The sequence below is a fragment of the Somniosus microcephalus genome, chromosome 10 (genome assembly GCF_052327205.1).
Source record: "Somniosus microcephalus isolate GS21.2 chromosome 10, FLI_Smic_1.0, whole genome shotgun sequence".
NCBI lineage: Eukaryota > Metazoa > Chordata > Chondrichthyes > Squaliformes > Somniosidae > Somniosus > Somniosus microcephalus.
Window position 1 is genome coordinate 239885617 of NC_140996.1, and position 27028 is coordinate 239912644.

Below are 27028 nucleotides of genomic sequence, written 5' to 3' on the forward strand. Positions count from 1 at the left end.
CAACCCCTTGCATTCGCCATGGCCAAGACCGCCGAACCGTGGTCCGCTCGTCAACAACGTCACTTGACGTTCATTTCCGAATTTACCACGGACATTCAACATGTGTCTGGTAAGGACAACCTGGTGGCAGATTGCCTCACCCGTGCGACGGTCCACGCGGTGCACCTGGGAATCGACTACGCCCTCATGGCGGCAGATCAGGTTTTGGATTCGGAGATCCAATCATATAGAACCGTTCCCACTAGCTTCCAAGTGGCCGACGTCATCTTCCAGACCGCAGGTGCCACGCTCCTTTGCGACATTTCCATGGGAGTTCCTCAACCTATCGTGCCAGTCGCATGACGCCGGAAGGTTTTTGATGTCATACACGGGTTGTCGCACCCGGGGATGAAGGCTTCGCAACGGCTTATGTCGGCCAAGTTCGTTTGGAAAGGTATGCACCTCGATGTCCGTGACTGGGCTAATACCTGCGTCGTATGCCAGAAGGCCAAAGTCCAGCGTCATGTCAAGGCTCCAGTGGCTGCGTTCACCATTCTGGAGCGTCATTTCGACCACGTGCATGTGGACCTCGTGGGGCTGCTTCCGCCTTCTCAGGATTATACTCATCTCCTCACCATAGTGGACCGCACCACTAGGTGGCCAGAGGCAATTCCTTTGGTTTCCACCACGTCGGCAGACGTCGCTAGAGCTTTCATCTCCTGTTGGGTTGCCCGTTTCGGGGTACCGGCGGAGATCTCTTCTGACCGCGGGCCACAATTTTCCTCAGAGCTTTGGAACGCTGTAGCTCAGGGGCTCGGCACCAAACTTCATCGCACCACCGCCTATCATCCACAGGCGAACGGCCTTTGCGAGTGATTCCACAGGTCGCTTAAAGCCTCTCTTCGGGCCAGTCTTCAAGGCGCAGGATGGGTGGACAGACTCCCATGGGTCCTGTTGGGTCTCCGTACGGCGCCCAAAGACGACCTACAATCGTCTTCGGCTGAACTCGTCTATGGCCAGCCGCTCCGTGTACCAGGAGATTTCCTCCCTTCTCCCACAGAGCCATGGTCCACCTCCCGGCAACTCGTTCGCCACCAAGAAGCGGCCAGGTGCTTCGCTCCGGTACCTACGTCCAATCATGGTTTGCAGAACTCCTACGTGCCACCGGGACTGAAGAATGCGGAGTATGTTTTCATCCGCCACGACGCTCACCGGGATCCGCTCAAGCCCCCTTACACTGGACCTTTCCGCGTCATCAAACCAGGAGACAAATCATTTTCGGTCAACGTCGGAGGGAAGCCGGATCACATCTCGGTGGACCACTTGAAGCCGGCTCACCTGGACCTGGACCACCCTGTCGTAGTCGCTCAACCACCCAAATGTGGCCGACCGCCCGTTGTCGCCGCACCAGATCAACCAAAGCCGCCTGCCAACTCCACTGTGCCCGCCGCGCCTGCTCAGCCGCAACTGACTGCCAACTCGACCACCGGTTGTCAACTTCCTCCACCAGGGTACCAAAGTCGATTGGACAGGCTCATCAGGCCTCCTCCTCGCCTCATCTTTTCTGTTAAAGACAATTCTGGGGAGGCGCATGTGGCGGAGCCACTAAAGGACTCAGAGCAGTTGTACATAATTCCTTTAACAGCAATGTAGTTACTGTCTGTGCCTGTACCTTTAATTACACTGTTTGACTGTACAATGTCTAGTACCTTTACAGCACGGTTTCAACGTGATGTAGGGGGTTTCTCTTCCTTGCTCTGGTCTCCTGCCAGGCTTCTTGCAATAATTACCCTTGAGTGGTTCGACCCACTCGCCCCTACGGTCCTAGACCTTGGACTTAGGTGCAGGGAGCTGTAGTGCAGAGAAAGACTCAATAGACCAGGTCGAATAGCATGAAATGGATGCCTTTATTGAACAGTTTGCAGCACTATAAAATACATGTCATAAGCACAGATTAAAGCAACTACAAGCATGCACACATCTATAAACCTAACTCCATAGAAATGGGGAACACACGGCACATCGTGAAAGGGGTAACACATTACAATTACCCGTAACCCCCTCCCCTAAACCTAACTAAGTTTCGATTTGAGGGACTCGGGATCATGCTCACCACTTTAAGAATTGCGAAAAAGGCTTTGCAGCCTTTCGACACAGCTTTCCGTCGTCACGTGGGTTTGGAAGCTTCTGGCGCAGCTTGTTTTCCTCTTGGTTCTCCTGCGATGGAGGCAGCCGATACAGCCTTGGTGAGCGCTCGCCACGGATGGATCCGTTACCGATGTGATGTTGAAGAAGCTGGGTGCATCCTCCGGGACCTGAGTGCCTTCTTCACCGGCCGGGGTCGTCGATGATCTCCCGACAAAAGTACCCGGGCCTCCCTCGTCGTCTTCCCGTCGTGGCCGGGCCTTGCCTGGCCGAACACCGAACACGTTCCGAACCGAAATTGTTCCGAAGGTCCGAACCGAAGTGCCGTTTAACTGAAGAGTCTGTCCCGAAGCGTTTTTGAACCGAAGGAGAACTCACTGATGGACTTTACTCAATCCACAGTTATACCCTTTTGGAACATTCTTATCTCCCGCCAAATCATAGTCCTGTCTTTGTAATAATTTTGGCGGGCAGAACTCTCTGCAGGGTTGTTTTGTCTTCATAACGGGAGTCGGTGATAGCTGAACTGGCCTTCCTGGGCCAATAATGTCTTTGCTTTGTTACAGTAACTCGGTTTGTATATTGATCGGTCTGGAGATTGCCCTGGATGGCTGTTAAACGGCTTCTCTTTGTACAGTGTAATGGGTTAAAGCGTTCGTTCAATTGTCCGCCCATTTCTTGATGGGTCTCATCCTGTCACCCAAATCTGTCCTGTACTTATAATCTAATCAATATGTATGCTCAGTTCCATGAGTTTCGGCTTCCCGAAACTGGTTTTCGCGGGCTTTTAATGCCCTCAATCCACAAGCCTGTCTGGCTTGCAGTAACAGAAATTCAAATGGTCCCAGAAGCTGGTCACGAGGTCTGGCGGCCATTTTGTGTGCCCTTTTATCAAAGGTTTCTCTGTATAAGCTTCTTTTGGTCAATAAAGCTGTTTTATTAACCCTACTTTCCTACGTGATTATTTAATGAAAATTTCGCGAATCTTACAGTGATGACGTCATGCCGTTAGTCACGTGAAGCCCCAATGGTGGGAAGAACGTGATGACATCATGACGTCAGTCTTCTGACCAGAGGATCAGTCCTCGTGGAGCCCTCAAGGAGAGTAGACCTGTTATTGATGTGTTCTAGCAGTTTCCAGTTTAAACTCGTTTGGTTTCATTAAAGTTCATTATTTTAATTGCCTGACTCGAACTCAGTCTTTTTGATAGGAACCTCCGTTCCTACAACGGGATCCTGGGCTTCATAAATAGACGTATAGAGTACAAAAGTGTGGAAATTATGATGAACGTTTATAAAACACTGGTTCGGCCTCAACTGGAGTATTGTGTCCAATTCTGGGCACCGCACTTTAGGAAGGATGTGATGGCCTTAGAGAGGGTGCAGAAAAGATTTACAAAAATGATTCCAGGGATGAGGGACTTCAGCTCCATGGATAGACTGGAAAAGCTGGGGACGTTCGCCTTAGAGCAGAGAATGTTGAGAGGAGATTTGATAGAGGTGTCCAAAATCATGAGGGGTCTGGACAGAGTAGATAGAGCAACTGTTCCCATTGACAGAAGGGTGGGGAACCAGAGGACACAGATTGAAGGTGCACACTTGTTTATTGATTGTGCTCCAAGTTGGGTGGAGTCAGCTGCTGCCAGGAATTTGTTATTTCAGAAGGGGAATTTCAGGCAGTCACATTTCCTCATTCATTGGAATTCGGCACCAGTGGAATCTGAGCCTGGCTCCCGTCTCACCCACAGCCAGATCATCAGCATGCCTGTGAAATGAGACCTTGCATCACACACACCTCACCTTTACCACAAAACACAACCACGCTCAACAGAACACATCACCAAAATATCCCGGGCCATTGTCGGAGACAGAAACTCTCACACAAAACACACAAGTAAAGGTATCAAATACACTCCCTGCTGCACATTTAACCCGTGCTGCACCTGCCCTGGGAGTGTTTGATAGGAAAGTGTAGAGGGAGCTTTACTCTGTATCTAACCCGTGCTGTACCTGCCCTGGGAGTGTTTGATAGGGACAGTGTAGAGGGAGCTTTACTCTGTATCTAAACCATGCTGTACCTGCCCCGGGAGTGTATGATGGGACAGTGTAGAGGGAGCTTTACTCTGCATCTAACCCGTGCTGTACCTGCCCTGGGAGTGTTTGATGGGACAGTGTAGAGGGAGCTTTACTCTGTATCTAACCCGTGCTGTACCTGCCCTGGGAGTGTTTGATAGGGACAGTGTAGAGGGAGCTTTACTCTGTATCTAACCCGTGCTGTACCTGCCCTGGGTGTGTTTGATGGGACAGTGTAGAGGGAGCTTTACTCTGTATCTAACCCGTGCTGTACCTGCCCTGGGTGTGTTTGATGGGACAGTGTAGAGGGAGCTTTACTCTGTATCTAACCCGTGCTGTACCTGCCCTGGGAGTGTTTGATGGGACAGTGTGGAGGGAGCTTTACTCTGTATCTAACCCGTGCTGTACCTGCCCTGGGTGTGTTTGATGGGACAGTGTAGAGGGAGCTTTACTCTGTATCTAACCCGTGCTGTACCTGCCCTGGGTGTGTTTGATGGGACAGGGTAGAGGGAGCTTTACTCTGTACCTAACCCGTGCTGTACCTGCCCTGAGAGTGTTTGATGGGACAGTGTAGAGGGAGCTTTACTGTGCATCTAACCCGTGCTGTACCTGCCCTGGGAGTGTCTGATGGGACAGTGTCGAGGGAGATTTACTCTGTATCTAACCCGTGCTCTACCTGCCCTGGGAGTGTATGATGGGACAGTGTAGAGGGAGCTTTACTCTGTATCTAACCCGTGCTGTACCTGCCCTGGGAGTGTTTGATGGGACAGTGTAGAGGGAGCTTTACTCTGTATCTAACCCATGCTGTACCTGCCCTGGGAGTGTTTGATGGGACCGTGTAGAGGGAGCTTTACTCTGTATCTAACCCGTGCTGTACCTGCCCTGGGAGTGTTTGATGGGACAGTGTAGAGGGAGCTTTACTCTGTATCTAACCCGTGCTGTACCTGCCCAGGAGTGTTTGATGGGACAGTGTAGAGGGAGCTTTACTCTGTATCTAACCTGTGCTGTACCTGCCCTGGGAGTGTTTGATGGGGCAGTGTAGAGAGGGCTTTACTCTGTATCTAACCCGTGCTGTACCTGCCCTGGGAGTGTTTGATAGGACACTTTAGAGGGAGCTTTACTCTGTATCTAACCGTGCTGTACCTGCCCTGGGAGTGTTTGATGGGACAGCGTAGATGGAGCTTTACTCTGTATCAAACCCCATGCTGTACCTGCCCTGGGAGTGTTTGATGGGACAGTGTAGAGGGAGCTTTACTCTGTATCTAACCCATGCTGTACCTGCCCTGGGTGTGTTTGATGGGACAGTGTAGAGAGAGCTTTACTCTGCATCTAACCCGTGCTGTACCTGCCCTGGGAGTGTTTGATGGGACAGTGTAGAGGGAGCTTTACTGTGCATCTAACTCGTGCTGCACCTGCCCTGGGAGTGTTTGATGGGACAGTGTAGAGGGAGCTTTACTCTGTATCTAACCCGTGCTGTACCTGCCCTGGGAGTGTTTGATGGGACATTGTAGAGGGAGCTTTACTCTGTATCTAACCCGGGCTGTACCTGCCCTGGGAGTATTTGATGGGACAGTGTAGAGGGAGCTTTACTTTGTATCTAACCCGTGCTGTACCTGCCCTGGGAGAGTTTGATGGGACCGTGTAGAGGGAGCTTTACTCTGCTTCTAACCCATGCTGTACCTGCCCTGGGAGTGTTTGATGGAACAGTGTGGAGGGAGCTTTACTCTGTATCTAACCCGTGCTGTACCTGCCCGGGAGTGTTTGATGGGACAGTGTAGAGGGAGCTTTACTCTGTATCTAACCCGTGCTGTACCTGCCCTGGGAGTGTTTGCTGGGACAGTGTAGAGGGAGCTATACTCTGTATCAAACCCCGTGCTGTACCTGCCCTGGGAGTGTTTCATGGGACAGTGTAGAGGGAGCTTTACTCTGTATCAAACCCTTGCTGTACTTGCCCTGGGAGTGTTTGAATGGACAGTGTAGAGGGAGCTTTACCCTTTATCTGACCCGTGCTGTACCTGCCCAGGGAGTGTTTGATGGGACAGTGTAGAGGGAGCTTTACTCTGTATCTAACCCGTGCTGTACCTGCCCTGGGTGTGTTTGATGGGACAGTGTAGAGGGAGCTTTACTCTGTATCTAACCCGTGCTGTACCTGCCCTGGGTGTGTTTGATGGGACAGGGTAGAGGGAGCTTTACTCTGTACCTAACCCGTGCTGTACCTGCCCTGAGAGTGTTTGATGGGACAGTGTAGAGGGAGCTTTACTGTGCATCTAACCCGTGCTGTACCTGCCCTGGGAGTGTCTGATGGGACAGTGTCGAGGGAGATTTACTCTGTATCTAACCCGTGCTCTACCTGCCCTGGGAGTGTATGATGGGACAGTGTAGAGGGAGCTTTACTCTGTATCTAACCCGTGCTGTACCTGCCCTGGGAGTGTTTGATGGGACAGTGTAGAGGGAGCTTTACTCTGTATCTAACCCATGCTGTACCTGCCCTGGGAGTGTTTGATGGGACCGTGTAGAGGGAGCTTTACTCTGTATCTAACCCGTGCTGTACCTGCCCTGGGAGTGTTTGATGGGACAGTGTAGAGGGAGCTTTACTCTGTATCTAACCCGTGCTGTACCTGCCCAGGAGTGTTTGATGGGACAGTGTAGAGGGAGCTTTACTCTGTATCTAACCTGTGCTGTACCTGCCCTGGGAGTGTTTGATGGGGCAGTGTAGAGAGGGCTTTACTCTGTATCTAACCCGTGCTGTACCTGCCCAGGGAGTGTTTGATAGGACACTTTAGAGGGAGCTTTACTCTGTATCTAACCGTGCTGTACCTGCCCTGGGAGTGTTTGATGGGACAGCGTAGATGGAGCTTTACTCTGTATCAAACCCCATGCTGTACCTGCCCTGGGAGTGTTTGATGGGACAGTGTAGAGGGAGCTTTACTCTGTATCTAACCCATGCTGTACCTGACCTGGGTGTGTTTGATGGGACAGTGTAGAGAGAGCTTTACTCTGCATCTAACCCGTGCTGTACCTGCCCTGGGAGTGTTTGATGGGACAGTGTAGAGGGAGCTTTACTGTGCATCTAACTCGTGCTGTACCTGCCCTGGGAGTGTTTGATGGGACAGTGTAGAGGGAGCTTTACTCTGTATCTAACCCGTGCTGTAGCCGCCCTGGGAGTGTTTGATGGGACAGTGTAGAGGGAGCTTTACTCTGTATCTAACCCGTGCTGTACCTGCCCTGGGAGTGTTTGATGGGACATTGTAGAGGGAGCTTTACTCTGTATCTAACCCGGGCTGTACCTGCCCTGGGAGTATTTGATGGGACAGTGTAGAGGGAGCTTTACTTTGTATCTAACCCGTGCTGTACCTGCCCTGGGAGAGTTTGATGGGACCGTGTAGAGGGAGCTTTACTCTGCTTCTAACCCATGCTGTACCTGCCCTGGGAGTGTTTGATGGAACAGTGTGGAGGGAGCTTTACTCTGTATCTAACCCGTGCTGTACCTGCCCGGGAGTGTTTGATGGGACAGTGTAGAGGGAGCTTTACTCTGTATCTAACCCGTGCTGTACCTGCCCTGGGAGTGTTTGCTGGGACAGTGTAGAGGGAGCTATACTCTGTATCAAACCCCGTGCTGTACCTGCCCTGGGAGTGTTTCATGGGACAGTGTAGAGGGAGCTTTACTCTGTATCAAACCCTTGCTGTACTTGCCCTGGGAGTATTTGAATGGACAGTGTAGAGGGAGATTTACCCTTTATCTAACCCGTGCTGTACCTGCCCAGGGAGTGTTTGATGGGACAGTGTGGAGGGAGCTTTACTCTGTATCTAACCCGTGCTGTACCTGCCCTGGGTGTGTTTGATGGGACAGTGTAGAGGGAGCTTTACTCTGTATCTAACCCGTGCTGTACCTGCCCTGGGTGTGTTTGATGGGACAGGGTAGAGGGAGCTTTACTCTGCACCTAACCCGTGCTGTACCTGCCCTGAGAGTGTTTGATGGGACAGTGTAGAGGGAGCTTTACTGTGCATCTAACCCGTGCTGTACCTGCCCTGGGAGTGTCTGATGGGACAGTGTCGAGGGAGCTTTACTCTGTATCTAACCCGTGCTCTACCTGCCCTGGGCGTGTATGATGGGACAGTGTAGAGGGAGCGTTACTCTGTATCTAACCCGTGCTGTACCTGCCCTGGGAGTGTTTGATGGGACAGTGTAGAGGGAGCTTTACTCTGTATCTAACCCATGCTGTACCTGCCCTGGGAGTGTTTGATGGGACAGTGTAGAGGGAGCTTTACTCTGTATCTAACCCGTGCTGTACCTGCCCAGGAGTGTTTGATGGGACAGTGTAGAGGGAGCTTTACTCTGTATCTAACCTGTGCTGTACCTGCCCTGGGAGTGTTTGATGGGGCAGTGTAGAGAGGGCTTTACTCTGTATCTAACCCGTGCTGTACCTGCCCTGGGAGTGTTTGATAGGACACTTTAGAGGGAACTTTACTCTGTATCTAATCGTGCTGTACCTGCCCTGGGAGTGTTTGATGGGACAGCGTAGATGGAGCTTTACTCTGTATCAAACCCCATGCTGTACCTGCCCTGGGAGTGTTTGATGGGACAGTGTAGAGGGAGCTTTACTCTGTATCTAACCCATGCTGTACCTGCCCTGGGTGTGTTTGATGGGACAGTGTAGAGAGAGCTTTACTCTGCATCTAACCCGTGCTGTACCTGCCCTGGGAGTGTTTGATGGGACAGTGTAGAGGGAGCTTTACTGTGCATCTAACTCGTGCTGTACCTGCCCTGGAAGTGTTTGATGGGACAGTGTAGAGGGAGCTTTACTCTGTATCTAACATGTGCTGTAGCCGCCCTGGGAGTGTTTGATGGGACAGTGTAGAGGGAGCTTTACTCTCTATCTAACCCGTGCTGTACCTGCCCTGGGAGTGTTTGATGGGACAGTGTAGAGAGAGCTTTACTCTGCATCTAACCCGTGCTGTACCTGCCCTGGGAGTGTTTGATGGGACAGTGTAGAGGGAGCTTTACTGTGCATCTAACTCGTGCTGTACCTGCCCTGGGAGTGTTTGATGGGACAGTGTAGAGGGAGCTTTACTCTGTATCTAACCCGTGCTGTAGCCGCCCTGGGAGTGTTTGATGGGACAGTGTAGAGGGAGCTTTACTCTGTATCTAACCCGTGCTGTACCTGCCCTGGGAGTGTTTGATGGGACATTGTAGAGGGAGCTTTACTCTGTATCTAACCCGGGCTGTACCTGCCCTGGGAGTATTTGATGGGACAGTGTAGAGGGAGCTTTACTTTGTATCTAACCCGTGCTGTACCTGCCCTGGGAGAGTTTGATGGGACCGTGTAGAGGGAGCTTTACTCTGCTTCTAACCCATGCTGTACCTGCCCTGGGAGTGTTTGATGGAACAGTGTGGAGGGAGCTTTACTCTGTATCTAACCCGTGCTGTACCTGCCCGGGAGTGTTTGATGGGACAGTGTAGAGGGAGCTTTACTCTGTATCTAACCCGTGCTGTACCTGCCCTGGGAGTGTTTGCTGGGACAGTGTAGAGGGAGCTATACTCTGTATCAAACCCCGTGCTGTACCTGCCCTGGGAGTGTTTCATGGGACAGTGTAGAGGGAGCTTTACTCTGTATCAAACCCTTGCTGTACTTGCCCTGGGAGTATTTGACTGGACAGTGTAGAGGGAGATTTACCCTTTATCTAACCCGTGCTGTACCTGCCCAGGGAGTGTATGATGGGACAGTGTGGAGGGAGCTTTACTCTGTATCTAACCCGTGCTGTACCTGCCCTGGGTGTGTTTGATGGGACAGTGTAGAGGGAGCTTTACTCTGTATCTAACCCGTGCTGTACCTGCCCTGGGTGTGTTTGATGGGACAGGGTAGAGGGAGCTTTACTCTGCACCTAACCCGTGCTGTACCTGCCCTGAGAGTGTTTGATGGGACAGTGTAGAGGGAGCTTTACTGTGCATCTAACCCGTGCTGTACCTGCCCTGGGAGTGTCTGATGGGACAGTGTCGAGGGAGCTTTACTCTGTATCTAACCCGTGCTCTACCTGCCCTGGGCGTGTATGATGGGACAGTGTAGAGGGAGCGTTACTCTGTATCTAACCCGTGCTGTACCTGCCCTGGGAGTGTTTGATGGGACAGTGTAGAGGGAGCTTTACTCTGTATCTAACCCATGCTGTACCTGCCCTGGGAGTGTTTGATGGGACAGTGTAGAGGGAGCTTTACTCTGTATCTAACCCGTGCTGTACCTGCCCAGGAGTGTTTGATGGGACAGTGTAGAGGGAGCTTTACTCTGTATCTAACCTGTGCTGTACCTGCCCTGGGAGTGTTTGATGGGGCAGTGTAGAGAGGGCTTTACTCTGTATCTAACCCGTGCTGTACCTGCCCTGGGAGTGTTTGATAGGACACTTTAGAGGGAACTTTACTCTGTATCTAATCGTGCTGTACCTGCCCTGGGAGTGTTTGATGGGACAGCGTAGATGGAGCTTTACTCTGTATCAAACCCCATGCTGTACCTGCCCTGGGAGTGTTTGATGGGACAGTGTAGAGGGAGCTTTACTCTGTATCTAACCCATGCTGTACCTGCCCTGGGTGTGTTTGATGGGACAGTGTAGAGAGAGCTTTACTCTGCATCTAACCCGTGCTGTACCTGCCCTGGGAGTGTTTGATGGGACAGTGTAGAGGGAGCTTTACTGTGCATCTAACTCGTGCTGTACCTGCCCTGGAAGTGTTTGATGGGACAGTGTAGAGGGAGCTTTACTCTGTATCTAACATGTGCTGTAGCCGCCCTGGGAGTGTTTGATGGGACAGTGTAGAGGGAGCTTTACTCTCTATCTAACCCGTGCTGTACCTGCCCTGGGAGTGTTTGATGGGACAGTGTAGAGGGAGCTTTACTCTGTATCTAACCCGTGCTGTACCTGCCCTGGGAGTGTTTGATAGGACACTTTAGAGGGAGCTTTACTCTGTATCTAACCGTGCTGTACCTGCCCTGGGAGTGTTTGATGGGACAGCGTAGATGGAGCTTTACTCTGTATCAAACCCCATGCTGTACCTGCCCTGGGAGAGTTTGATGGGACAGTGTAGAGGGAGCTTTACTCTGTATCTAACCCATTCTGTACCTGCCCTGGGTGTGTTTGATGGGACAGTGTAGAGCGAACTTTACTCTGTATCTAACCCGTGCTGTACCTGCCCTGGGTGTGTTTGATGGGACAGTGTAGAGAGAGCTTTACTCTGCATCTAACCCGTGCTGTACCTGCCCTGGGAGTGTTTGATGGGACAGTGTAGAGGGAGCTTTACTGTGCATCTAACTCGTGCTGTACCTGCCCTGGGAGTGTTTGATGGGACAGTGTAGAGCGAGCTTTACTCTGTATCTAACCCGTGCTGTAGCCGCCCTGGGAGTGTTTGATGGGACAGTGTAGAGGGAGCTTTACTCTGTATCTAACCCGTGCTGTAGCCGCCCTGGTATTGTTTGATGGGACAGTGTAGAGGGAGCTTTACTCTGTATCTAACCCGTGCTGTACCTGCCCTGGGAGTGTTTGATGGGACAGTGTAGAGGGAGATTTACTCTGTATCTAACCCGTGCTGTACCTGCCCTGGGAGTGTTTGATAGGGACAGTGTAGAGGGAGCTTTACTCTGTATCTAAACCATGCTGTACCTGCCCCGGGAGTGTATGATGGGACAGTGTAGAGGGAGCTTTACTCTGCTTCTAACCCGTGCTGTACCTGCCCTGGGAGTGTTTGATGGGACAGTGTAGAGGGAGCTTTACTCTGTATCTAACCCGTGCTGTACCTGCCCTGGGAGTGTTTGATAGGGACAGTGTAGAGGGAGCTTTACTCTGTATCTAACCCGTGCTGTACCTGCCCTGGGTGTGTTTGATGGGACAGTGTAGAGGGAGCTTTACTCTGTATCTAACCCGTGCTGTACCTGCCCTGGGTGTGTTTGATGGGACAGTGTAGAGGGAGCTTTACTCTGTATCTAACCCGTGCTGTACCTGCCCTGGGAGTGTTTGATGGGACAGTGTGGAGGGAGCTTTACTCTGTATCTAACCCGTGCTGTACCTGCCCTGGGTGTGTTTGATGGGACAGTGTAGAGGGAGCTTTACTCTGTATCTAACCCGTGCTGTAGCCGCCCTGGGAGTGTTTGATGGGACAGTGTAGAGGGAGCTTTACTCTGTATCTAACCCGTGCTGTACCTGCCCTGGGAGTGTTTGATGGGACAGTGTAGAGGGAGATTTACTCTGTATCTAACCCGTGCTGTACCTGCCCTGGGAGTGTTTGATAGGGACAGTGTAGAGGGAGCTTTACTCTGTATCTAACCCGTGCTGTACCTGCCCTGGGTGTGTTTGATGGGACAGTGTAGAGGGAGCTTTACTCTGTATCTAACCCGTGCTGTACCTGCCCTGGGTGTGTTTGATGGGACAGTGTAGAGGGAGCTTTACTCTGTATCTAACCCGTGCTGTACCTGCCCTGGGAGTGTTTGATGGGACAGTGTGGAGGGAGCTTTACTCTGTATCTAACCCGTGCTGTACCTGCCCTGGGTGTGTTTGATGGGACAGTGTAGAGGGAGCTTTACTCTGTATCTAACCCGTGCTGTACCTGCCCTGGGTGTGTTTGATGGGACAGTGTAGAGGGAGCTTTACTCTGTATCTATCCCGTGCTGTACCTGCCCTGGGAGTGTTTGATGGGACAGTGTGGAGGGAGCTTTACTCTGTATCTAACCCGTGCTGTACCTGCCCTGGGTGTGTTTGATGGGACAGTGTAGAGGGAGCTTTACTCTGTATCTAACCCGTGCTGTACCTGCCCTGGGTGTGTTTGATGGGACAGGGTAGAGGGAGCTTTACTCTGTATCTAACCCGTGCTGTACCTGCCCTGGGAGCGTTTGATAGGGACAGTGTAGAGGGAGCTTTACTCTGTATCTAACCCGTGCTGTACCTGCCCTGGGAGTGTCTGATGGGACAGTGTCGAGGGAGATTTACTCTGTATCTAACCCGTGCTCTACCTGCCCTGGGAGTGTATGATGGGACAGTGTAGAGGGAGCTTTACTCTGTATCTAACCCGTGCTGTACCTGCCCTGGGAGTGTTTGATGGGACAGTGTAGAGGGAGCTTTACTCTGTATCTAACCCATGCTGTACCTGCCCTGGGAGTGTTTGATGGGACCGTGTAGAGGGAGCTTTACTCTGTATCTAACCCGTGCTGTACCTGCCCTGGGAGTGTTTGATGGGACAGTGTAGAGGGAGCTTTACTCTGTATATAACCCGTGCTGTACCTGCCCAGGAGTGTTTGATGGGACAGTGTAGAGGGAGCTTTACTCTGTATCTAACCTGTGCTGTACCTGCCCTGGGAGTGTTTGATGGGGCAGTGTAGAGAGGGCTTTACTCTGTATCTAACCCGTGCTGTACCTGCCCTGGGAGTGTTTGATAGGACACTTTAGAGGGAGCTTTACTCTGTATCTAACCGTGCTGTACCTGCCCTGGGAGTGTTTGATGGGACAGCGTAGATGGAGCTTTACTCTGTATCAAACCCCATGCTGTACCTGCCCTGGGAGTGTTTGATGGGACAGTGTAGAGGGAGCTTTACTCTGTATCTAACCCATGCTGTACCTGCCCTGGGTGTGTTTGATGGGACAGTGTAGAGAGAGCTTTACTCTGCATCTAACCCGTGCTGTACCTGCCCTGGGAGTGTTTGATGGGACAGTGTAGTGGGAGCTTTACTGTGCATCTAACTCGTGCTGTACCTGCCCTGGGAGTGTTTGATGGGACAGTGTAGAGGGAGCTTTACTCTGTATCTAACCCGTGCTGTAGCCGCCCTGGGAGTGTTTGATGGGACAGTGTAGAGGGAGCTTTACTCTGTATCTAACCCGTGCTGTACCTGCCCTGGGAGTGTTTGTTGGGACATTGTAGAGGGAGCTTTACTCTGTATCTAACCCGGGCTGTACCTGCCCTGGGAGTATTTGATGGGACAGTGTAGAGGGAGCTTTACTTTGTATCTAACCCGTGCTGTACCTGCCCTGGGAGAGTTTGATGGGACCGTGTAGAGGGAGCTTTGCTCTGCTTCTAACCCATGCTGTACCTGCCCTGGGAGTGTTTGATGGAACAGTGTGGAGGGAGCTTTACTCTGTATCTAACCCGTGCTGTACCTGCCCGGGAGTGTTTGATGGGACAGTGTAGAGGGAGCTTTACTCTGTATCTAACCCGTGCTGTACCTGCCCTGGGAGTGTTTGCTGGGACAGTGTAGAGGGAGCTATACTCTGTATCAAACCCCGTGCTGTACCTGCCCTGGGAGTGTTTCATGGGACAGTGTAGAGGGAGCTTTACTCTGTATCAAACCCTTGCTGTACTTGCCCTGGGAGTATTTGAATGGACAGTGTAGAGGGAGATTTACCCTTTATCTAACCCGTGCTGTACCTGCCCAGGGAGTGTTTGATGGGACAGTTTGGAGGGAGCTTTACTCTGTATCTAACCCGTGCTGTACCTGCCCTGGGTGTGTTTGATGGGACAGTGTAGAGGGAGCTTTACTCTGTATCTAACCCGTGCTGTACCTGCCCTGGGTGTGTTTGATGGGACAGGGTAGAGGGAGCTTTACTCTGCACCTAACCCGTGCTGTACCTGCCCTGAGAGTGTTTGATGGGACAGTGTAGAGGGAGCTTTACTGTGCATCTAACCCGTGCTGTACCTGCCCTGGGAGTGTCTGATGGGACAGTGTCGAGGGAGCTTTACTCTGTATCTAACCCGTGCTCTACCTGCCCTGGGCGTGTATGATGGGACAGTGTAGAGGGAGCTTTACTTTGTATGTAACCCGTGCTGTACCTGCCCTGGGAGAGTTTGATGGGACCGTGTAGAGGGAGCTTTACTCTGCTTCTAACCCATGCTGTACCTGCCCTGGGAGTGTTTGATGGAACAGTGTGGCGGGAGCTTTACTCTGTATCTAACCCGTGCTGTACCTGCCCGGGAGTGTTTGATGGGACAGTGTAGAGGGAGCTTTACTCTGTATCTAACCCGTGCTGTACCTGCCCTGGGAGTGTTTGCTGGGACAGTGTAGAGGGAGCTATACTCTGTATCAAACCCCGTGCTGTACCTGCCCTGGGAGTGTTTCATGGGACAGTGTAGAGGGAGCTTTACTCTGTATCAAACCCTTGCTGTACTTGCCCTGGGAGTATTTGAATGGACAGTGTAGAGGGAGATTTACCCTTTATCTAACCCGTGCTGTACCTGCCCAGGGAGTGTTTGATGGGACAGTGTGGAGGGAGCTTTACTCTGTATCTAACCCGTGCTGTACCTGCCCTGGGTGTGTTTGATGGGACAGTGTAGAGGGAGCTTTACTCTGTATCTAACCCGTGCTGTACCTGCCCTGGGTGTGTTTGATGGGACAGGGTAGAGGGAGCTTTACTCTGCACCTAACCCGTGCTGTACCTGCCCTGAGAGTGTTTGATGGGACAGTGTAGAGGGAGCTTTACTGTGCATCTAACCCGTGCTGTACCTGCCCTGGGAGTGTCTGATGGGACAGTGTCGAGGGAGCTTTACTCTGTATCTAACCCGTGCTCTACCTGCCCTGGGCGTGTATGATGGGACAGTGTAGAGGGAGCTTTACTCTGTATCTAACCCGTGCTGTACCTGCCCTGGGAGTGTTTGATGGGACAGTGTAGAGGGAGCTTTACTCTGTATCTAACCCATGCTGTACCTGCCCTGGGAGTGTTTGATGGGACCGTGTAGAGGGAGCTTTACTCTGTATCTAACCCGTGCTGTACCTGCCCTGGGAGTGTTTGATGGGACAGTGCAGAGGGAGCTTTACTCTGTATCTAACCCGTGCTGTACCTGCCCAGGAGTGTTTGATGGGACAGTGTAGAGGGAGCTTTACTCTGTATCTAACCTGTGCTGTACCTGCCCTGGGAGTGTTTGATGGGGCAGTGTAGAGAGGGCTTTACTCTGTATGTAACCCGTGCTGTACCTGCCCTGGGAGTGTTTGATAGGACACTTTAGAGGGAGCTTTACTCTGTATCTAACCGTGCTGTACCTGCCCTGGGAGTGTTTGATGGGACAGCGTAGATGGAGCTTTACTCTGTATCAAACCCCATGCTGTACCTGCCCTGGGAGTGTTTGATGGGACAGTGTAGAGGGAGCTTTACTCTGTATCTAACCCATGCTGTACCTGCCCTGGGTGTGTTTGATGGGACAGTGTAGAGAGAGCTTTACTCTGCATCTAACCCGTGCTGTACCTGCCCTGGGAGTGTTTGATGGGACAGTGTAGAGGGAGCTTTACTGTGCATCTAACTCGTGCTGTACCTGCCCTGGAAGTGTTTGATGGGACAGTGTAGAGGGAGCTTTACTCTGTATCTAACATGTGCTGTAGCCGCCCTGGGAGTGTTTGATGGGACAGTGTAGAGGGAGCTTTACTCTCTATCTAACCCGTGCTGTACCTGCCCTGGGAGTGTTTGATGGGACAGTGTAGAGGGAGCTTTACTCTGTATCTAACCCGTGCTGTACCTGCCCTGGAAGTGTTTGATAGGACACTTTAGAGGGAGCTTTACTCTGTATCTAACCGTGCTGTACCTGCCCTGGGAGTGTTTGATGGGACAGCGTAGATGGAGCTTTACTCTGTATCAAACCCCATGCTGTACCTGCCCTGGGAGAGTTTGATGGGACAGTGTAGAGGGAGCTTTACTCTGTATCTAACCCATTCTGTACCTGCCCTGGGTGTGTTTGATGGGACAGTGTAGAGCGAACTTTACTCTGTATCTAACCCGTGCTGTACCTGCCCTGGGTGTGTTTGATGGGACAGTGTAGAGAGAGCTTTACTCTGCATCTAACCCGTGCTGTACCTGCCCTGGGAGTGTTTGATGGGACAGTGTAGAGGGAGCTTTACTGTGCATCTAACTCGTGCTGTACCTGCCCTGGGAGTGTTTGATGGGACAGTGTAGAGGGAGCTTTACTCTGTATCTAACCCGTGCTGTAGCCGCCCTGGGAGTGTTTGATGGGACAGTGTAGAGGGAGCTTTACTCTGTATCTAACCCGTGCTGTACCTGCCCTGGGAGTGTATGATGGGACAGTGTAGAGGGAGCTTTACTCTGCTTCTAACCCGTGCTGTACCTGCCCTGGGAGTGTTTGATGGGACAGTATAGAGGGAGCTTTACTCTGTATCTAACCCGTGCTGTACCTGCCCTGGGAGTGTTTGATAGGGACAGTGTAGAGGGAGCTTTACTCTGTATCTAACCCGTGCTGTACCTGCCCTGGGTGTGTTTGATGGGACAGTGTAGAGGGAGCTTTACTCTGTATCTAACCCGTGCTGTACCTGCCCTGCGTGTGTTTGATGGGACAGTGTAGAGGGAGCTTTACTCTGTATCTAACCCGTGCTGTACATGCCCTCGGAGTGTTTGATGGGACAGTGTGGAGGGAGCTTTACTCTGTATCTAACCCGTGCTGTACCTGCCCTGGGTGTGTTTGATGGGACAGTGTAGAGGGAGCTTTACTCTGTATCTAACCCGTGCTGTACCTGCCCTGGGTGTGTTTGATGGGACAGGGTAGAGGGAGCTTTACTCTGTACCTAACCCGTGCTGTACCTGCCCTGAGAGTGTTTGATGGGACAGTGCAGAGGGAGCTTTACTGTGCATCTAACCCGTGCTGTACCTGCCCTGGGAGTGTCTGATGGGACAGTGTCGAGGGATATTTACTCTGTATCTAACCCGTGCTCTACCTGCCCTGGGAGTGTATGATGGGACAGTGTAGAGGGAGCTTTACTCTGTATCTAACCCGTGCTGTACCTGCCCTGGGAGTGTTTGATGGGACAGTGTAGAGGGAGCTTTACTCTGTATCTAACCCATGCTGTACCTGCCCTGGGAGTGTTTGATGGGACCGTGTAGAGGGAGCTTTACTCTGTATCTAACCCGTGCTGTACCTGCCCTGGGAGTGTTTGATGGGACAGTGTAGAGGGAGCTTTACTCTGTATATAACCCGTGCTGTACCTGCCCAGGAGTGTTTGATGGGACAGTGTAGAGGGAGCTTTACTCTGTATCTAACCTGTGCTGTACCTGCCCTGGGAGTGTTTGATGGGGCAGTGTAGAGAGGGCTTTACTCTGTATCTAACCCGTGCTGTACCTGCCCTGGGAGTGTTTGATAGGACACTTTAGAGGGAGCTTTACTCTGTATCTAACCGTGCTGTACCTGCCCTGGGAGTGTTTGATGGGACAGCGTAGATGGAGCTTTACTCTGTATCAAACCCCATGCTGTACCTGCCCTGGGAGTGTTTGATGGGACAGTGTAGAGGGAGCTTTACTCTGTATCTAACCCATGCTGTACCTGCCCTGGGTGTGTTTGATGGGACAGTGTAGAGAGAGCTTTACTCTGCATCTAACCCGTGCTGTACCTGCCCTGGGAGTGTTTGATGGGACAGTGTAGAGGGAGCTTTACTGTGCATCTAACTCGTGCTGTACCGGCCCTGGGAGTGTTTGATGGGACAGTGTAGAGGGAGCTTTACTCTGTATCTAACCCGTGCTGTAGCCGCCCTGGGAGTGTTTGATGGGACAGTGTAGAGGGAGCTTTACTCTGTATCTAACCCGTGCTGTACCTGCCCTGGGAGTGTTTGATGGGACATTGTAGAGGGAGCATTACTCTGTATCTAACCCGTGCTGTACCTGCCCTGGGAGTATTTGATGGGACAGTGTAGAGGGAGCTTTACTTTGTATGTGACCCGTGCTGTACCTGCCCTGGGAGAGTTTGATGGGACCGTGTAGAGGGAGCTTTACTCTGCTTCTAACCCATGCTGTACCTGCCCTGGGAGTGTTTGATGGAACAGTGTGGAGGGAGCTTTACTCTGTATCTAACCCGTGCTGTACCTGCCCGGGAGTGCTTGATGGGACAGTGTAGAGGGAGCTTTACTCTGTATCTAACCCGTGCTGTACCTGCCCTGGGAGTGTTTGCTGGGACAGTGTAGAGGGAGCTATACTCTGTATCAAACCCCGTGCTGTACCTGCCCTGGGAGTGTTTCATGGGACAGTGTAGAGGGAGCTTTACTCTGTATCAAACCCTTGCTGTACTTGCCCTGGGAGTATTTGAATGGACAGTGTAGAGGGAGATTTACCCTTTATCTAACCCGTGCTGTACCTGCCCAGGGAGTGTTTGATGGGACAGTGTGGAGGGAGCTTTACTCTGTATCTAACCCGTGCTGTACCTGCCCTGGGTGTGTTTGATGGGACAGTGTAGAGGGAGCTTTACTCTGTATCTAACCCGTGCTGTACCTGCCCTGGGTGTGTTTGATGGGACAGGGTAGAGGGAGCTTTACTCTGCACCTAACCCGTGCTGTACCTGCCCTGAGAGTGTTTGATGGGACAGTGTAGAGGGAGCTTTACTGTGCATCTAACCCGTGCTGTACCTGCCCTGGGAGTGTCTGATGGGACAGTGTCGAGGGAGCTTTACTCTGTATCTAACCCGTGCTCTACCTGCCCTGGGCGTGTATGATGGGACAGTGTAGAGGGAGCTTTACTCTGTATCTAACCCGTGCTGTACCTGCCCTGGGAGTGTTTGATGGGACAGTGTAGAGGGAGCTTTACTCTGTATCTAACCCATGCTGTACCTGCCCTGGGAGTGTTTGATGGGACCGTGTAGAGGGAGCTTTACTCTGTATCTAACCCGTGCTGTACCTGCCCTGGGAGTGTTTGATGGGACAGTGTAGAGGGAGCTTTACTCTGTATCTAACCCGTGCTGTACCTGCCCAGGAGTGTTTGATGGGACAGTGTAGAGGGAGCTTTACTCTGTATCTAACCTGTGCTGTACCTGCCCTGGGAGTGTTTGATGGGGCAGTGTAGAGAGGGCTTTACTCTGTATCTAACCCGTGCTGTACCTGCCCTGGGAGTGTTTGATAGGACACTTTAGAGGGAGCTTTACTCTGTATCTAACCGTGCTGTACCTGCCCTGGGAGTGTTTGATGGGACAGCGTAGATGGAGCTTTACTCTGTATCAAACCCCATGCTGTACCTGCCCTGGGAGTGTTTGATGGGACAGTGTAGAGGGAGCTTTACTCTGTATCTAACCCATGCTGTACCTGCCCTGGGTGTGTTTGATGGGACAGTGTAGAGAGAGCTTTACTCTGCATCTAACCCGTGCTGTACCTGCCCTGGGAGTGTTTGATGGGACAGTGTAGAGGGAGCTTTACTGTGCATCTAACTCGTGCTGTACCTGCCCTGGAAGTGTTTGATGGGACAGTGTAGAGGGAGCTTTACTCTGTATCTAACATGTGCTGTAGCCGCCCTGGGAGTGTTTGATGGGACAGTGTAGAGGGAGCTTTACTCTCTATCTAACCCGTGCTGTACCTGCCCTGGGAGTGTTTGATGGGACAGTGTAGAGGGAGCTTTACTCTGTATCTAAACCGTGCTGTACCTGCCCTGGGAGTGTTTGATAGGACACTTTAGAGGGAGCTTTACTCTGTATCTAACGGTGCCGTACCTGCCCTGGGAGTGTTTGATGGGACAGCGTAGATGGAGCTTTACTCTGTATCAAACCCCATGCTGTACCTGCCCTGGGAGAGTTTGATGGGACAGTGTAGAGGGAGCTTTACTCTGCATCTAACCCATTCTGTACCTGCCCTGGGTGTGTTTGATGGGACAGTGTAGAGCGAACTTTACTCTGTATCTAACCCGTGCTGTACCTGCCCTGGGTGTGTTTGATGGGACAGTGTAGAGAGAGCTTTACTCTGCATCTAACCCGTGCTGTACCTGCCCTGGGAGTGTTTGATGGGACAGTGTAGAGGGAGCTTTACTGTGCATCTAACTCGTGCTGTACCTGCCCTGGGAGTGTTTGATGGGACAGTGTAGAGGGAGCTTTACTCTGTATCTAACCCGTGCTGTAGCCGCCCTGGGAGTGTTTGATGGGACAGTGTAGAGGGAGCTTTACTCTGTATCTAACCCGTGCTGTACCTGCCCTGGGAGTGTTTGATGGGACAGTGTAGAGGGAGCTTTACTCTGTATCTAACCCGTGCTGTACCTGCCCTGGGAGTATTTGATGGGACAGTGTAGAGGGAGCTTTACTTTGTATCTAACCCGTGCTGTACCTGCCCTGGGAGAGTTTGATGGGACCGTGTAGAGGGAGCTTTACTCTGCTTCTAACCCATGCTGTACCTGCCCTGGGAGTGTTTGATGGAACAGTGTGGAGGGAGCTTTACTCTGTATCTAACCCGTGCTGTACCTGCCCGGGAGTGTTTGATGGGACAGTGTAGAGGGAGCTTTACTCTGTATCTAACCCGTGCTGTACCTGCCCTGGGAGTGTTTGATGGGACAGTGTAGCGGGAGCTATACTCTGTATCAAACCCCGTGCTGTACCTGCCCTGAGAGTGTTTGATGGGACAGTGTAGAGGGAGCTTTACTCTGTATCAAACCCTTGCTGTACTTGCCCTGGGAGTGTTTGAATGGACAGTGTAGAGGGAGCTTTACCCTTTATCTGACCCGTGCTGTACCTGCCCAGGGAGTGTTTGATGGGACAGTGTAGAGGGAGCTTTACTCTGTATCTAACCCTTGCTGTACTTGCCCTGGGAGTGTTTGAATGGACAGTGTAGAGGGAGCATTACTCTGTATCTAACCTGCGCTATACCTGCCCTGGGAGTGTTTGATGGGACAGTGTAGAGGGAGCTTTAATCTGTATCAAGCCCGTGCTCTACCTGCCGAGCGAGTGTTTGATGGGACAGTGTAGAGGGAGCTTTACTCTGTATCTAACCTGTGCTGTACCTGCCCTAGGGGTGTTTGATGGGACAGTGTAGAGGGAGCTTTACTGTGTATCTAACCCGTGCTGTACCGGCCCTGGGAGTGTTTGATGGGACAGTGTACAGGGAGCTTTACTCTGTCTCTTACCCGTGTTGTAACTTCCCTGAGAGTGTTTCACGGGAAAGTGTAGAGGGAATTTTACTCTGTATCTAACCCGTGCTGTACCTGGCCAGAGAGTGTTTGATGGGACAGTGTAGAGGGAGTTCTACTCTGTAGCTAACCCGTGCTGTTCCTGCCCTGGGAGTGTTTGATGGGACAGTGTAGAGGGAGCTTTACTCTTTATCCAACCCGTGCTGTACCTGCCCCGGGAGTGTTTGATGGGACAGTGTGGAGGGAGCTTTACTCTGTATCTAACCCCGTGCTGTACCTGTCCTGGGAGGGTTTGATGGGACAGTGTAGAGAGAGCTTTACTCTGTATCTAACCCGTGCTGTATCTGCCCTGGGAGTGTTTGATGGGACAGTGTAGAGGGAGTGATGTGCCTCAATAAATCCGAGACTCGATGTTAGCGAAACAAAACAAGGCTTTTATTGACTTAGAAGGTAACACACAGAGGAGAGGTATCTTCCATCCAGAGGTCTGCCGTACTGGATGTGATGCAGGCTGGGCCAGCTTACATAGGGGCCAGCTATGGGCGGAGCCCTACACACAGTATAATACAATGGTGAGGAAACGGAACTGAGGTAAGGGAAATGAAACTGAAACCAACCACAGTCACAGGCAGAGAATACCAATGAGTGATGAATGGAATATTTCATCACATTCACCCCTTCTATAGATTTAGTCTGTTCGGGGGTTTGATAGTCCTCTGCGACCGACATGGCTGTTGCGGCGCCGCGGGTGTCGGCTGGGTGTCCCCGGTGGCCTCCTGGGTCTCTGCCGGCGGGTGCCGCCAGGGTTTTTGAAGGGGTAGTTTGTGGGGGTACCGTTGGTCGATGTTCTTCCGGCGGTGATGAAAGAGTAGTGGGTGGGTAAGAGTTGTTGTGATCGTTGTTGCTGCTGTTGTCGTGGTTGTTGTCGTTACCGGCTGGGGCGACGTCTTTTATGGACACGGTGTCCTCCCTTCCGTCAGTGTGCCGGACATACACGTATTGGGGATTGGCGTGGAGTAGGTGCACTGACTCCACGAGAGGGTCCGTCTTGTGGCCCCTCACATGCCTTCGCATGAATACCGGACCCGGGGTGGAGAGCCATGACGGCATGGATACGCCTGAGGTGGATTTCCGGGGAAAGACAAACATTCGCTCATGAGGCGTGGCATTAGTGGCAGTACACAATAGCGACCGTATCGAATGGAGCACACCTGGGAGGACTTCCTGCCAGCGGGAGATAGGGAGGCCCTTGGTCCTTAGAGCTAGAGTGACTGCTTTCCATACTGTCCCGTTCTCTCGCTCCACTTGACCGTTACCCCGGGGGTTGTAGCTGGTGGTACGGCTTGTGGCGATCCCCCTGGACAGCATGTACTGGCGTAGGTCTTCACTCATGAAGGACGCCCCCCTATCCGTATGGATGTAGCTCGGCATACCGAACAGACAGAACAGGCTGTTGAGGCATTTAATGACCGTGGCGCTGGTCATGTCTGGGCAGGGGAGGGCGAATGGGAAACGGGAGTATTCGTCCACAATGTTCAGGAAGTAAACATTGCGGTCGACGGACGGGAGGGGGCCCTTGAAATCTAAGCTGAGCCGCTCAAAGGGCCGTGTAGCTTTGATTAAGTGGGCTCTATCTGGGCGGTAGAACCGAGGCTTGCACTCAACACAAGTGCGGCAGTTCCTGGTCAGAGACCGAACTTCCTCAATCGAGTAGGGTAAGTTGCGGGACTTTATGAAGTGGAACAGCCGCGTGACCCCTGGGTGGCAGAGGTCGTTGTGGAGGGTCTGTAGCCGATCCCCGGTGGCGCTGGCACACATCCCTCGTGAGAGGGCGTCAGGGGATTCGTTAAGGGCCCCTGGCCGGTAAATGATGTCATAATCGAAGGTGGAGAGCTCGATCCGCCACCTAAGAATCTTATCATTTTTAATCTTCCCCCTCTGTTTATTATTGAACATAAACGCTACCGACCGCTGGTCGGTAAGTTGGGTGAAGCGTTTGCCGGCTAGGTAGTGGCGCCAGTGGCGCACTGCCTCCACGATGGCTTGGGCCTCCTTTTCCATGGAGGAGTGTCTGATCTCGGGCCCTTGGAGGGTCCTCGAGAAGAAAGCTATGGGCCGCCCCGCCTGGTTGAGGGTGGCCGCCAAGGCAAAGTCAGACGCATCACTTTCCACTTAAAAGGGAGTGTTCTCGTCCACTGCCTGTAGCGTGGCCCGCTCAATATCCCGCTTAATGCTTTTGAAGGCGGCGTGGGCCTCAGCAGGGAGCGGAAAAGAGGATGCTTTCAAGAGGGGGCGGACTTTGTCGGAGTAGTTGGGGACCCATTGGGAATAATAAGAAAATAACCCCAGGCACCTTTTCAGGGCTTTGGGAGTGTTGGGCAGGGGCAGCTCCCGTAGGGGGCGCAATCGGTCGGGGTCTGGTCCGATTTCCCCATTCTCCACCACGCTGCCTAGTATGCAGAGGCGCGTGGTGTTGTAAACGCACTTGTCCTCGTTGTAGGTGAGGTTGAGTTTTTGTGCAGTTTTCAGGAACCTCTCGAGGTTCGAGTTGTGATCCTGCTGGTTGTGACCGCAGATGGTGACGTTGTCGAGGTAGGGGAAGGTTGCCTGCAAGTGGTGGTCATCGACCATGCGGTCCATCTCCCTCTGGAAGACCGAGACCCCATTCGTCACCCCAAAGGGGACTCTGAGGAATTGGTAGAGGCGTCCGTTCGCCTCGACGGCGGTGTACGGGCGGTCCTCTGGTCTGATAGGGAGCTGGTGGTACGCTGACTTGAGGTCGATGGTGGAGAACACCCAGTATTGGGCGATTTGGTTCACCATTTCTGATATGCGGGGTAGCGGGTAGGCGTCTAGTTGGGTGTACCTGTTGATCGTTTGGCTATAGTCGATCACCATCCGTTTCTTCTCGCTACCCCTTACCACTATCACTTGGGCGCGCCACGGGCTGTTGCTGCGTTCAATAATGCGCTCTTTCAGGAGCCTGTCTACCTCGGTCGCGATAAACCGCCTGTCCTCCCAGCTGTACCTCCTGCTTTTGGTCGCTATTGGCCGGCAGTTAGGGGTAAGGTTCGGCAAATAGCGAAGGCAGCTTTACCTTCAGGGTAGCCAGACCGCACACTGTGAGGGGCGGCTGGGACCCACCGTAATTGAGCGTGATGCTTTGGTGGTAGCACTGGAAATCCAGGCCCAAGATCACGCTCGCACATAGATTCTTCATGATTAGTACTTTAAAATTATCGTATACAGTTCCGTTAACAGACAATTGTACCGTGCAGTAACCCATAATGGTCGATGTCTGGGTTTTATCAGCCATAGAGATGGTGCCCCGAGTAGGGACCACCTTTAGGGAGAGTTGTTGTGCCAGTTCAGGGTGGATAAAACTCTCCGTGCTTCCACTGTCAATTAAACATTTAACCCTGCACCCGTTTACCTCGATGTCCACCATTGATTTGGATAGCGGGTGCGGCCTGGTCTGGTCCACTGTGACCGATGCCACTGTAGGGCCCTGATCGAGACAAGATGGCGTCCACGCTGTCTGCTCACAAGATGGCGGACCCCACGAGGTCGGGCAAGATGGCGTCCAAGATGGCCGCTCCCACGGCGCACACGCGGCGGTGGCGGGTTTTCCGGCGGGGTTCCCTCTGCACACCTTCCCGAAGTGCCCCTTCTTACCGCACTTAAAGCAGGTGGTGCCTTTCGCCGGGCACAGGTTTCTGGTGTGCTTCGGCTGCCCGCAGAAGTAGCAGTTGGGTCCCCGACGCGTCGCGGCTGTCGTAGGGCTTCTGGGGGGAGAGCGGGGCCCCGATGGTGTTGGGCTGCCGGGCGGGGAAGATGCCTTCCAAGATGGCGGTGCCCTTGGTGCACACGTGGCGGCGTGGACGGCGCGGGCTGAAGAGTAGGCGTCCGAGTTTCTCTGGGCCACATCCAGGGATCGCGCTGTGTCCGCAGCCTGTTTCAGGTCCAATCCCGTTTTTTCCAGCAGTCTCTGCCAGATGTAAGTGGAGCTGAGGCCTGTGATAAAGGCATCGCGAACAAGCTCATCAGTGTACACTGCGGCTTTTACATCTTGGCACTTGCAGTCTTTGCCAAGCGTTTTCAGGGTGCCTAGGAACTCCTCCACCGATTCCCCAGGTCGCTGTGCGCGAGTAGCGAGCAGATGCCTAGCATACACCTCATTCGTAGGCTGCTGGTAATGCGCCTTTAAGATGTCGCAGGCGGCCGGGTACGTGTCGGCGTCTTGGATGAGGGGGTAAACCCGGTGGCTTACCCAATTCCGCAGAATTCCGAGTTTCATACTCGCAGCGTCCGTAGCGTCTTTGACAGCTGCGGAATTGTGCAGGAAGAATTCCATACACATAAACCAGTGTCCGAAGCGTGCCGATGCATCCGAAGCATGCTGGTCCAAATCCAAACGTTCGGGTTTCAAGAGTTGATCCATTGTGTTGAAAATTAAGTCAATAAAATTGATGTGCCTCAATAAATCCGAGACTCGATGTTAGCGAAACAAAACAAGGCTTTTATTGACTTAGAAGGTAACACACAGAGGAGAATGTATCTTCCATCCAGAGTTCTGCCGTACTGGATGTGATGCAGGCTGGGCCAGCTTACATAGGGGCCAGGTATGGGCGGAGCCCTGCACACAGTACAATACAATGGTGAGGAAACGGAACTGAGGTAAGGGAAATGAAACTGAAACCAACCACAGTCACAGGCAGAGAATACCAATGAGTGATGAATGGAATATTTCATCACAGGGAGCTTTACTCTGTTTCTAACCCGTGCTGTACCAGCCCTGGGAGTGTTTGATGGGAAAGTGTAGAGGGAGCTTTACTCTGTATTTAACCCATGCTGTACCTGCCCTGGGAGTGTTTGATGGGACAGTGTAGAGGGAGCTTTACTCTGTATCTAACCCGTGCTGTACCTGCCCTGTGAGTGTTTGATGGGACAGTGTAGAGGGAGCTTGACTTTGTATCTAACCCGTGCTGAACCTGCCCTGGGAGTGTTTGATGGG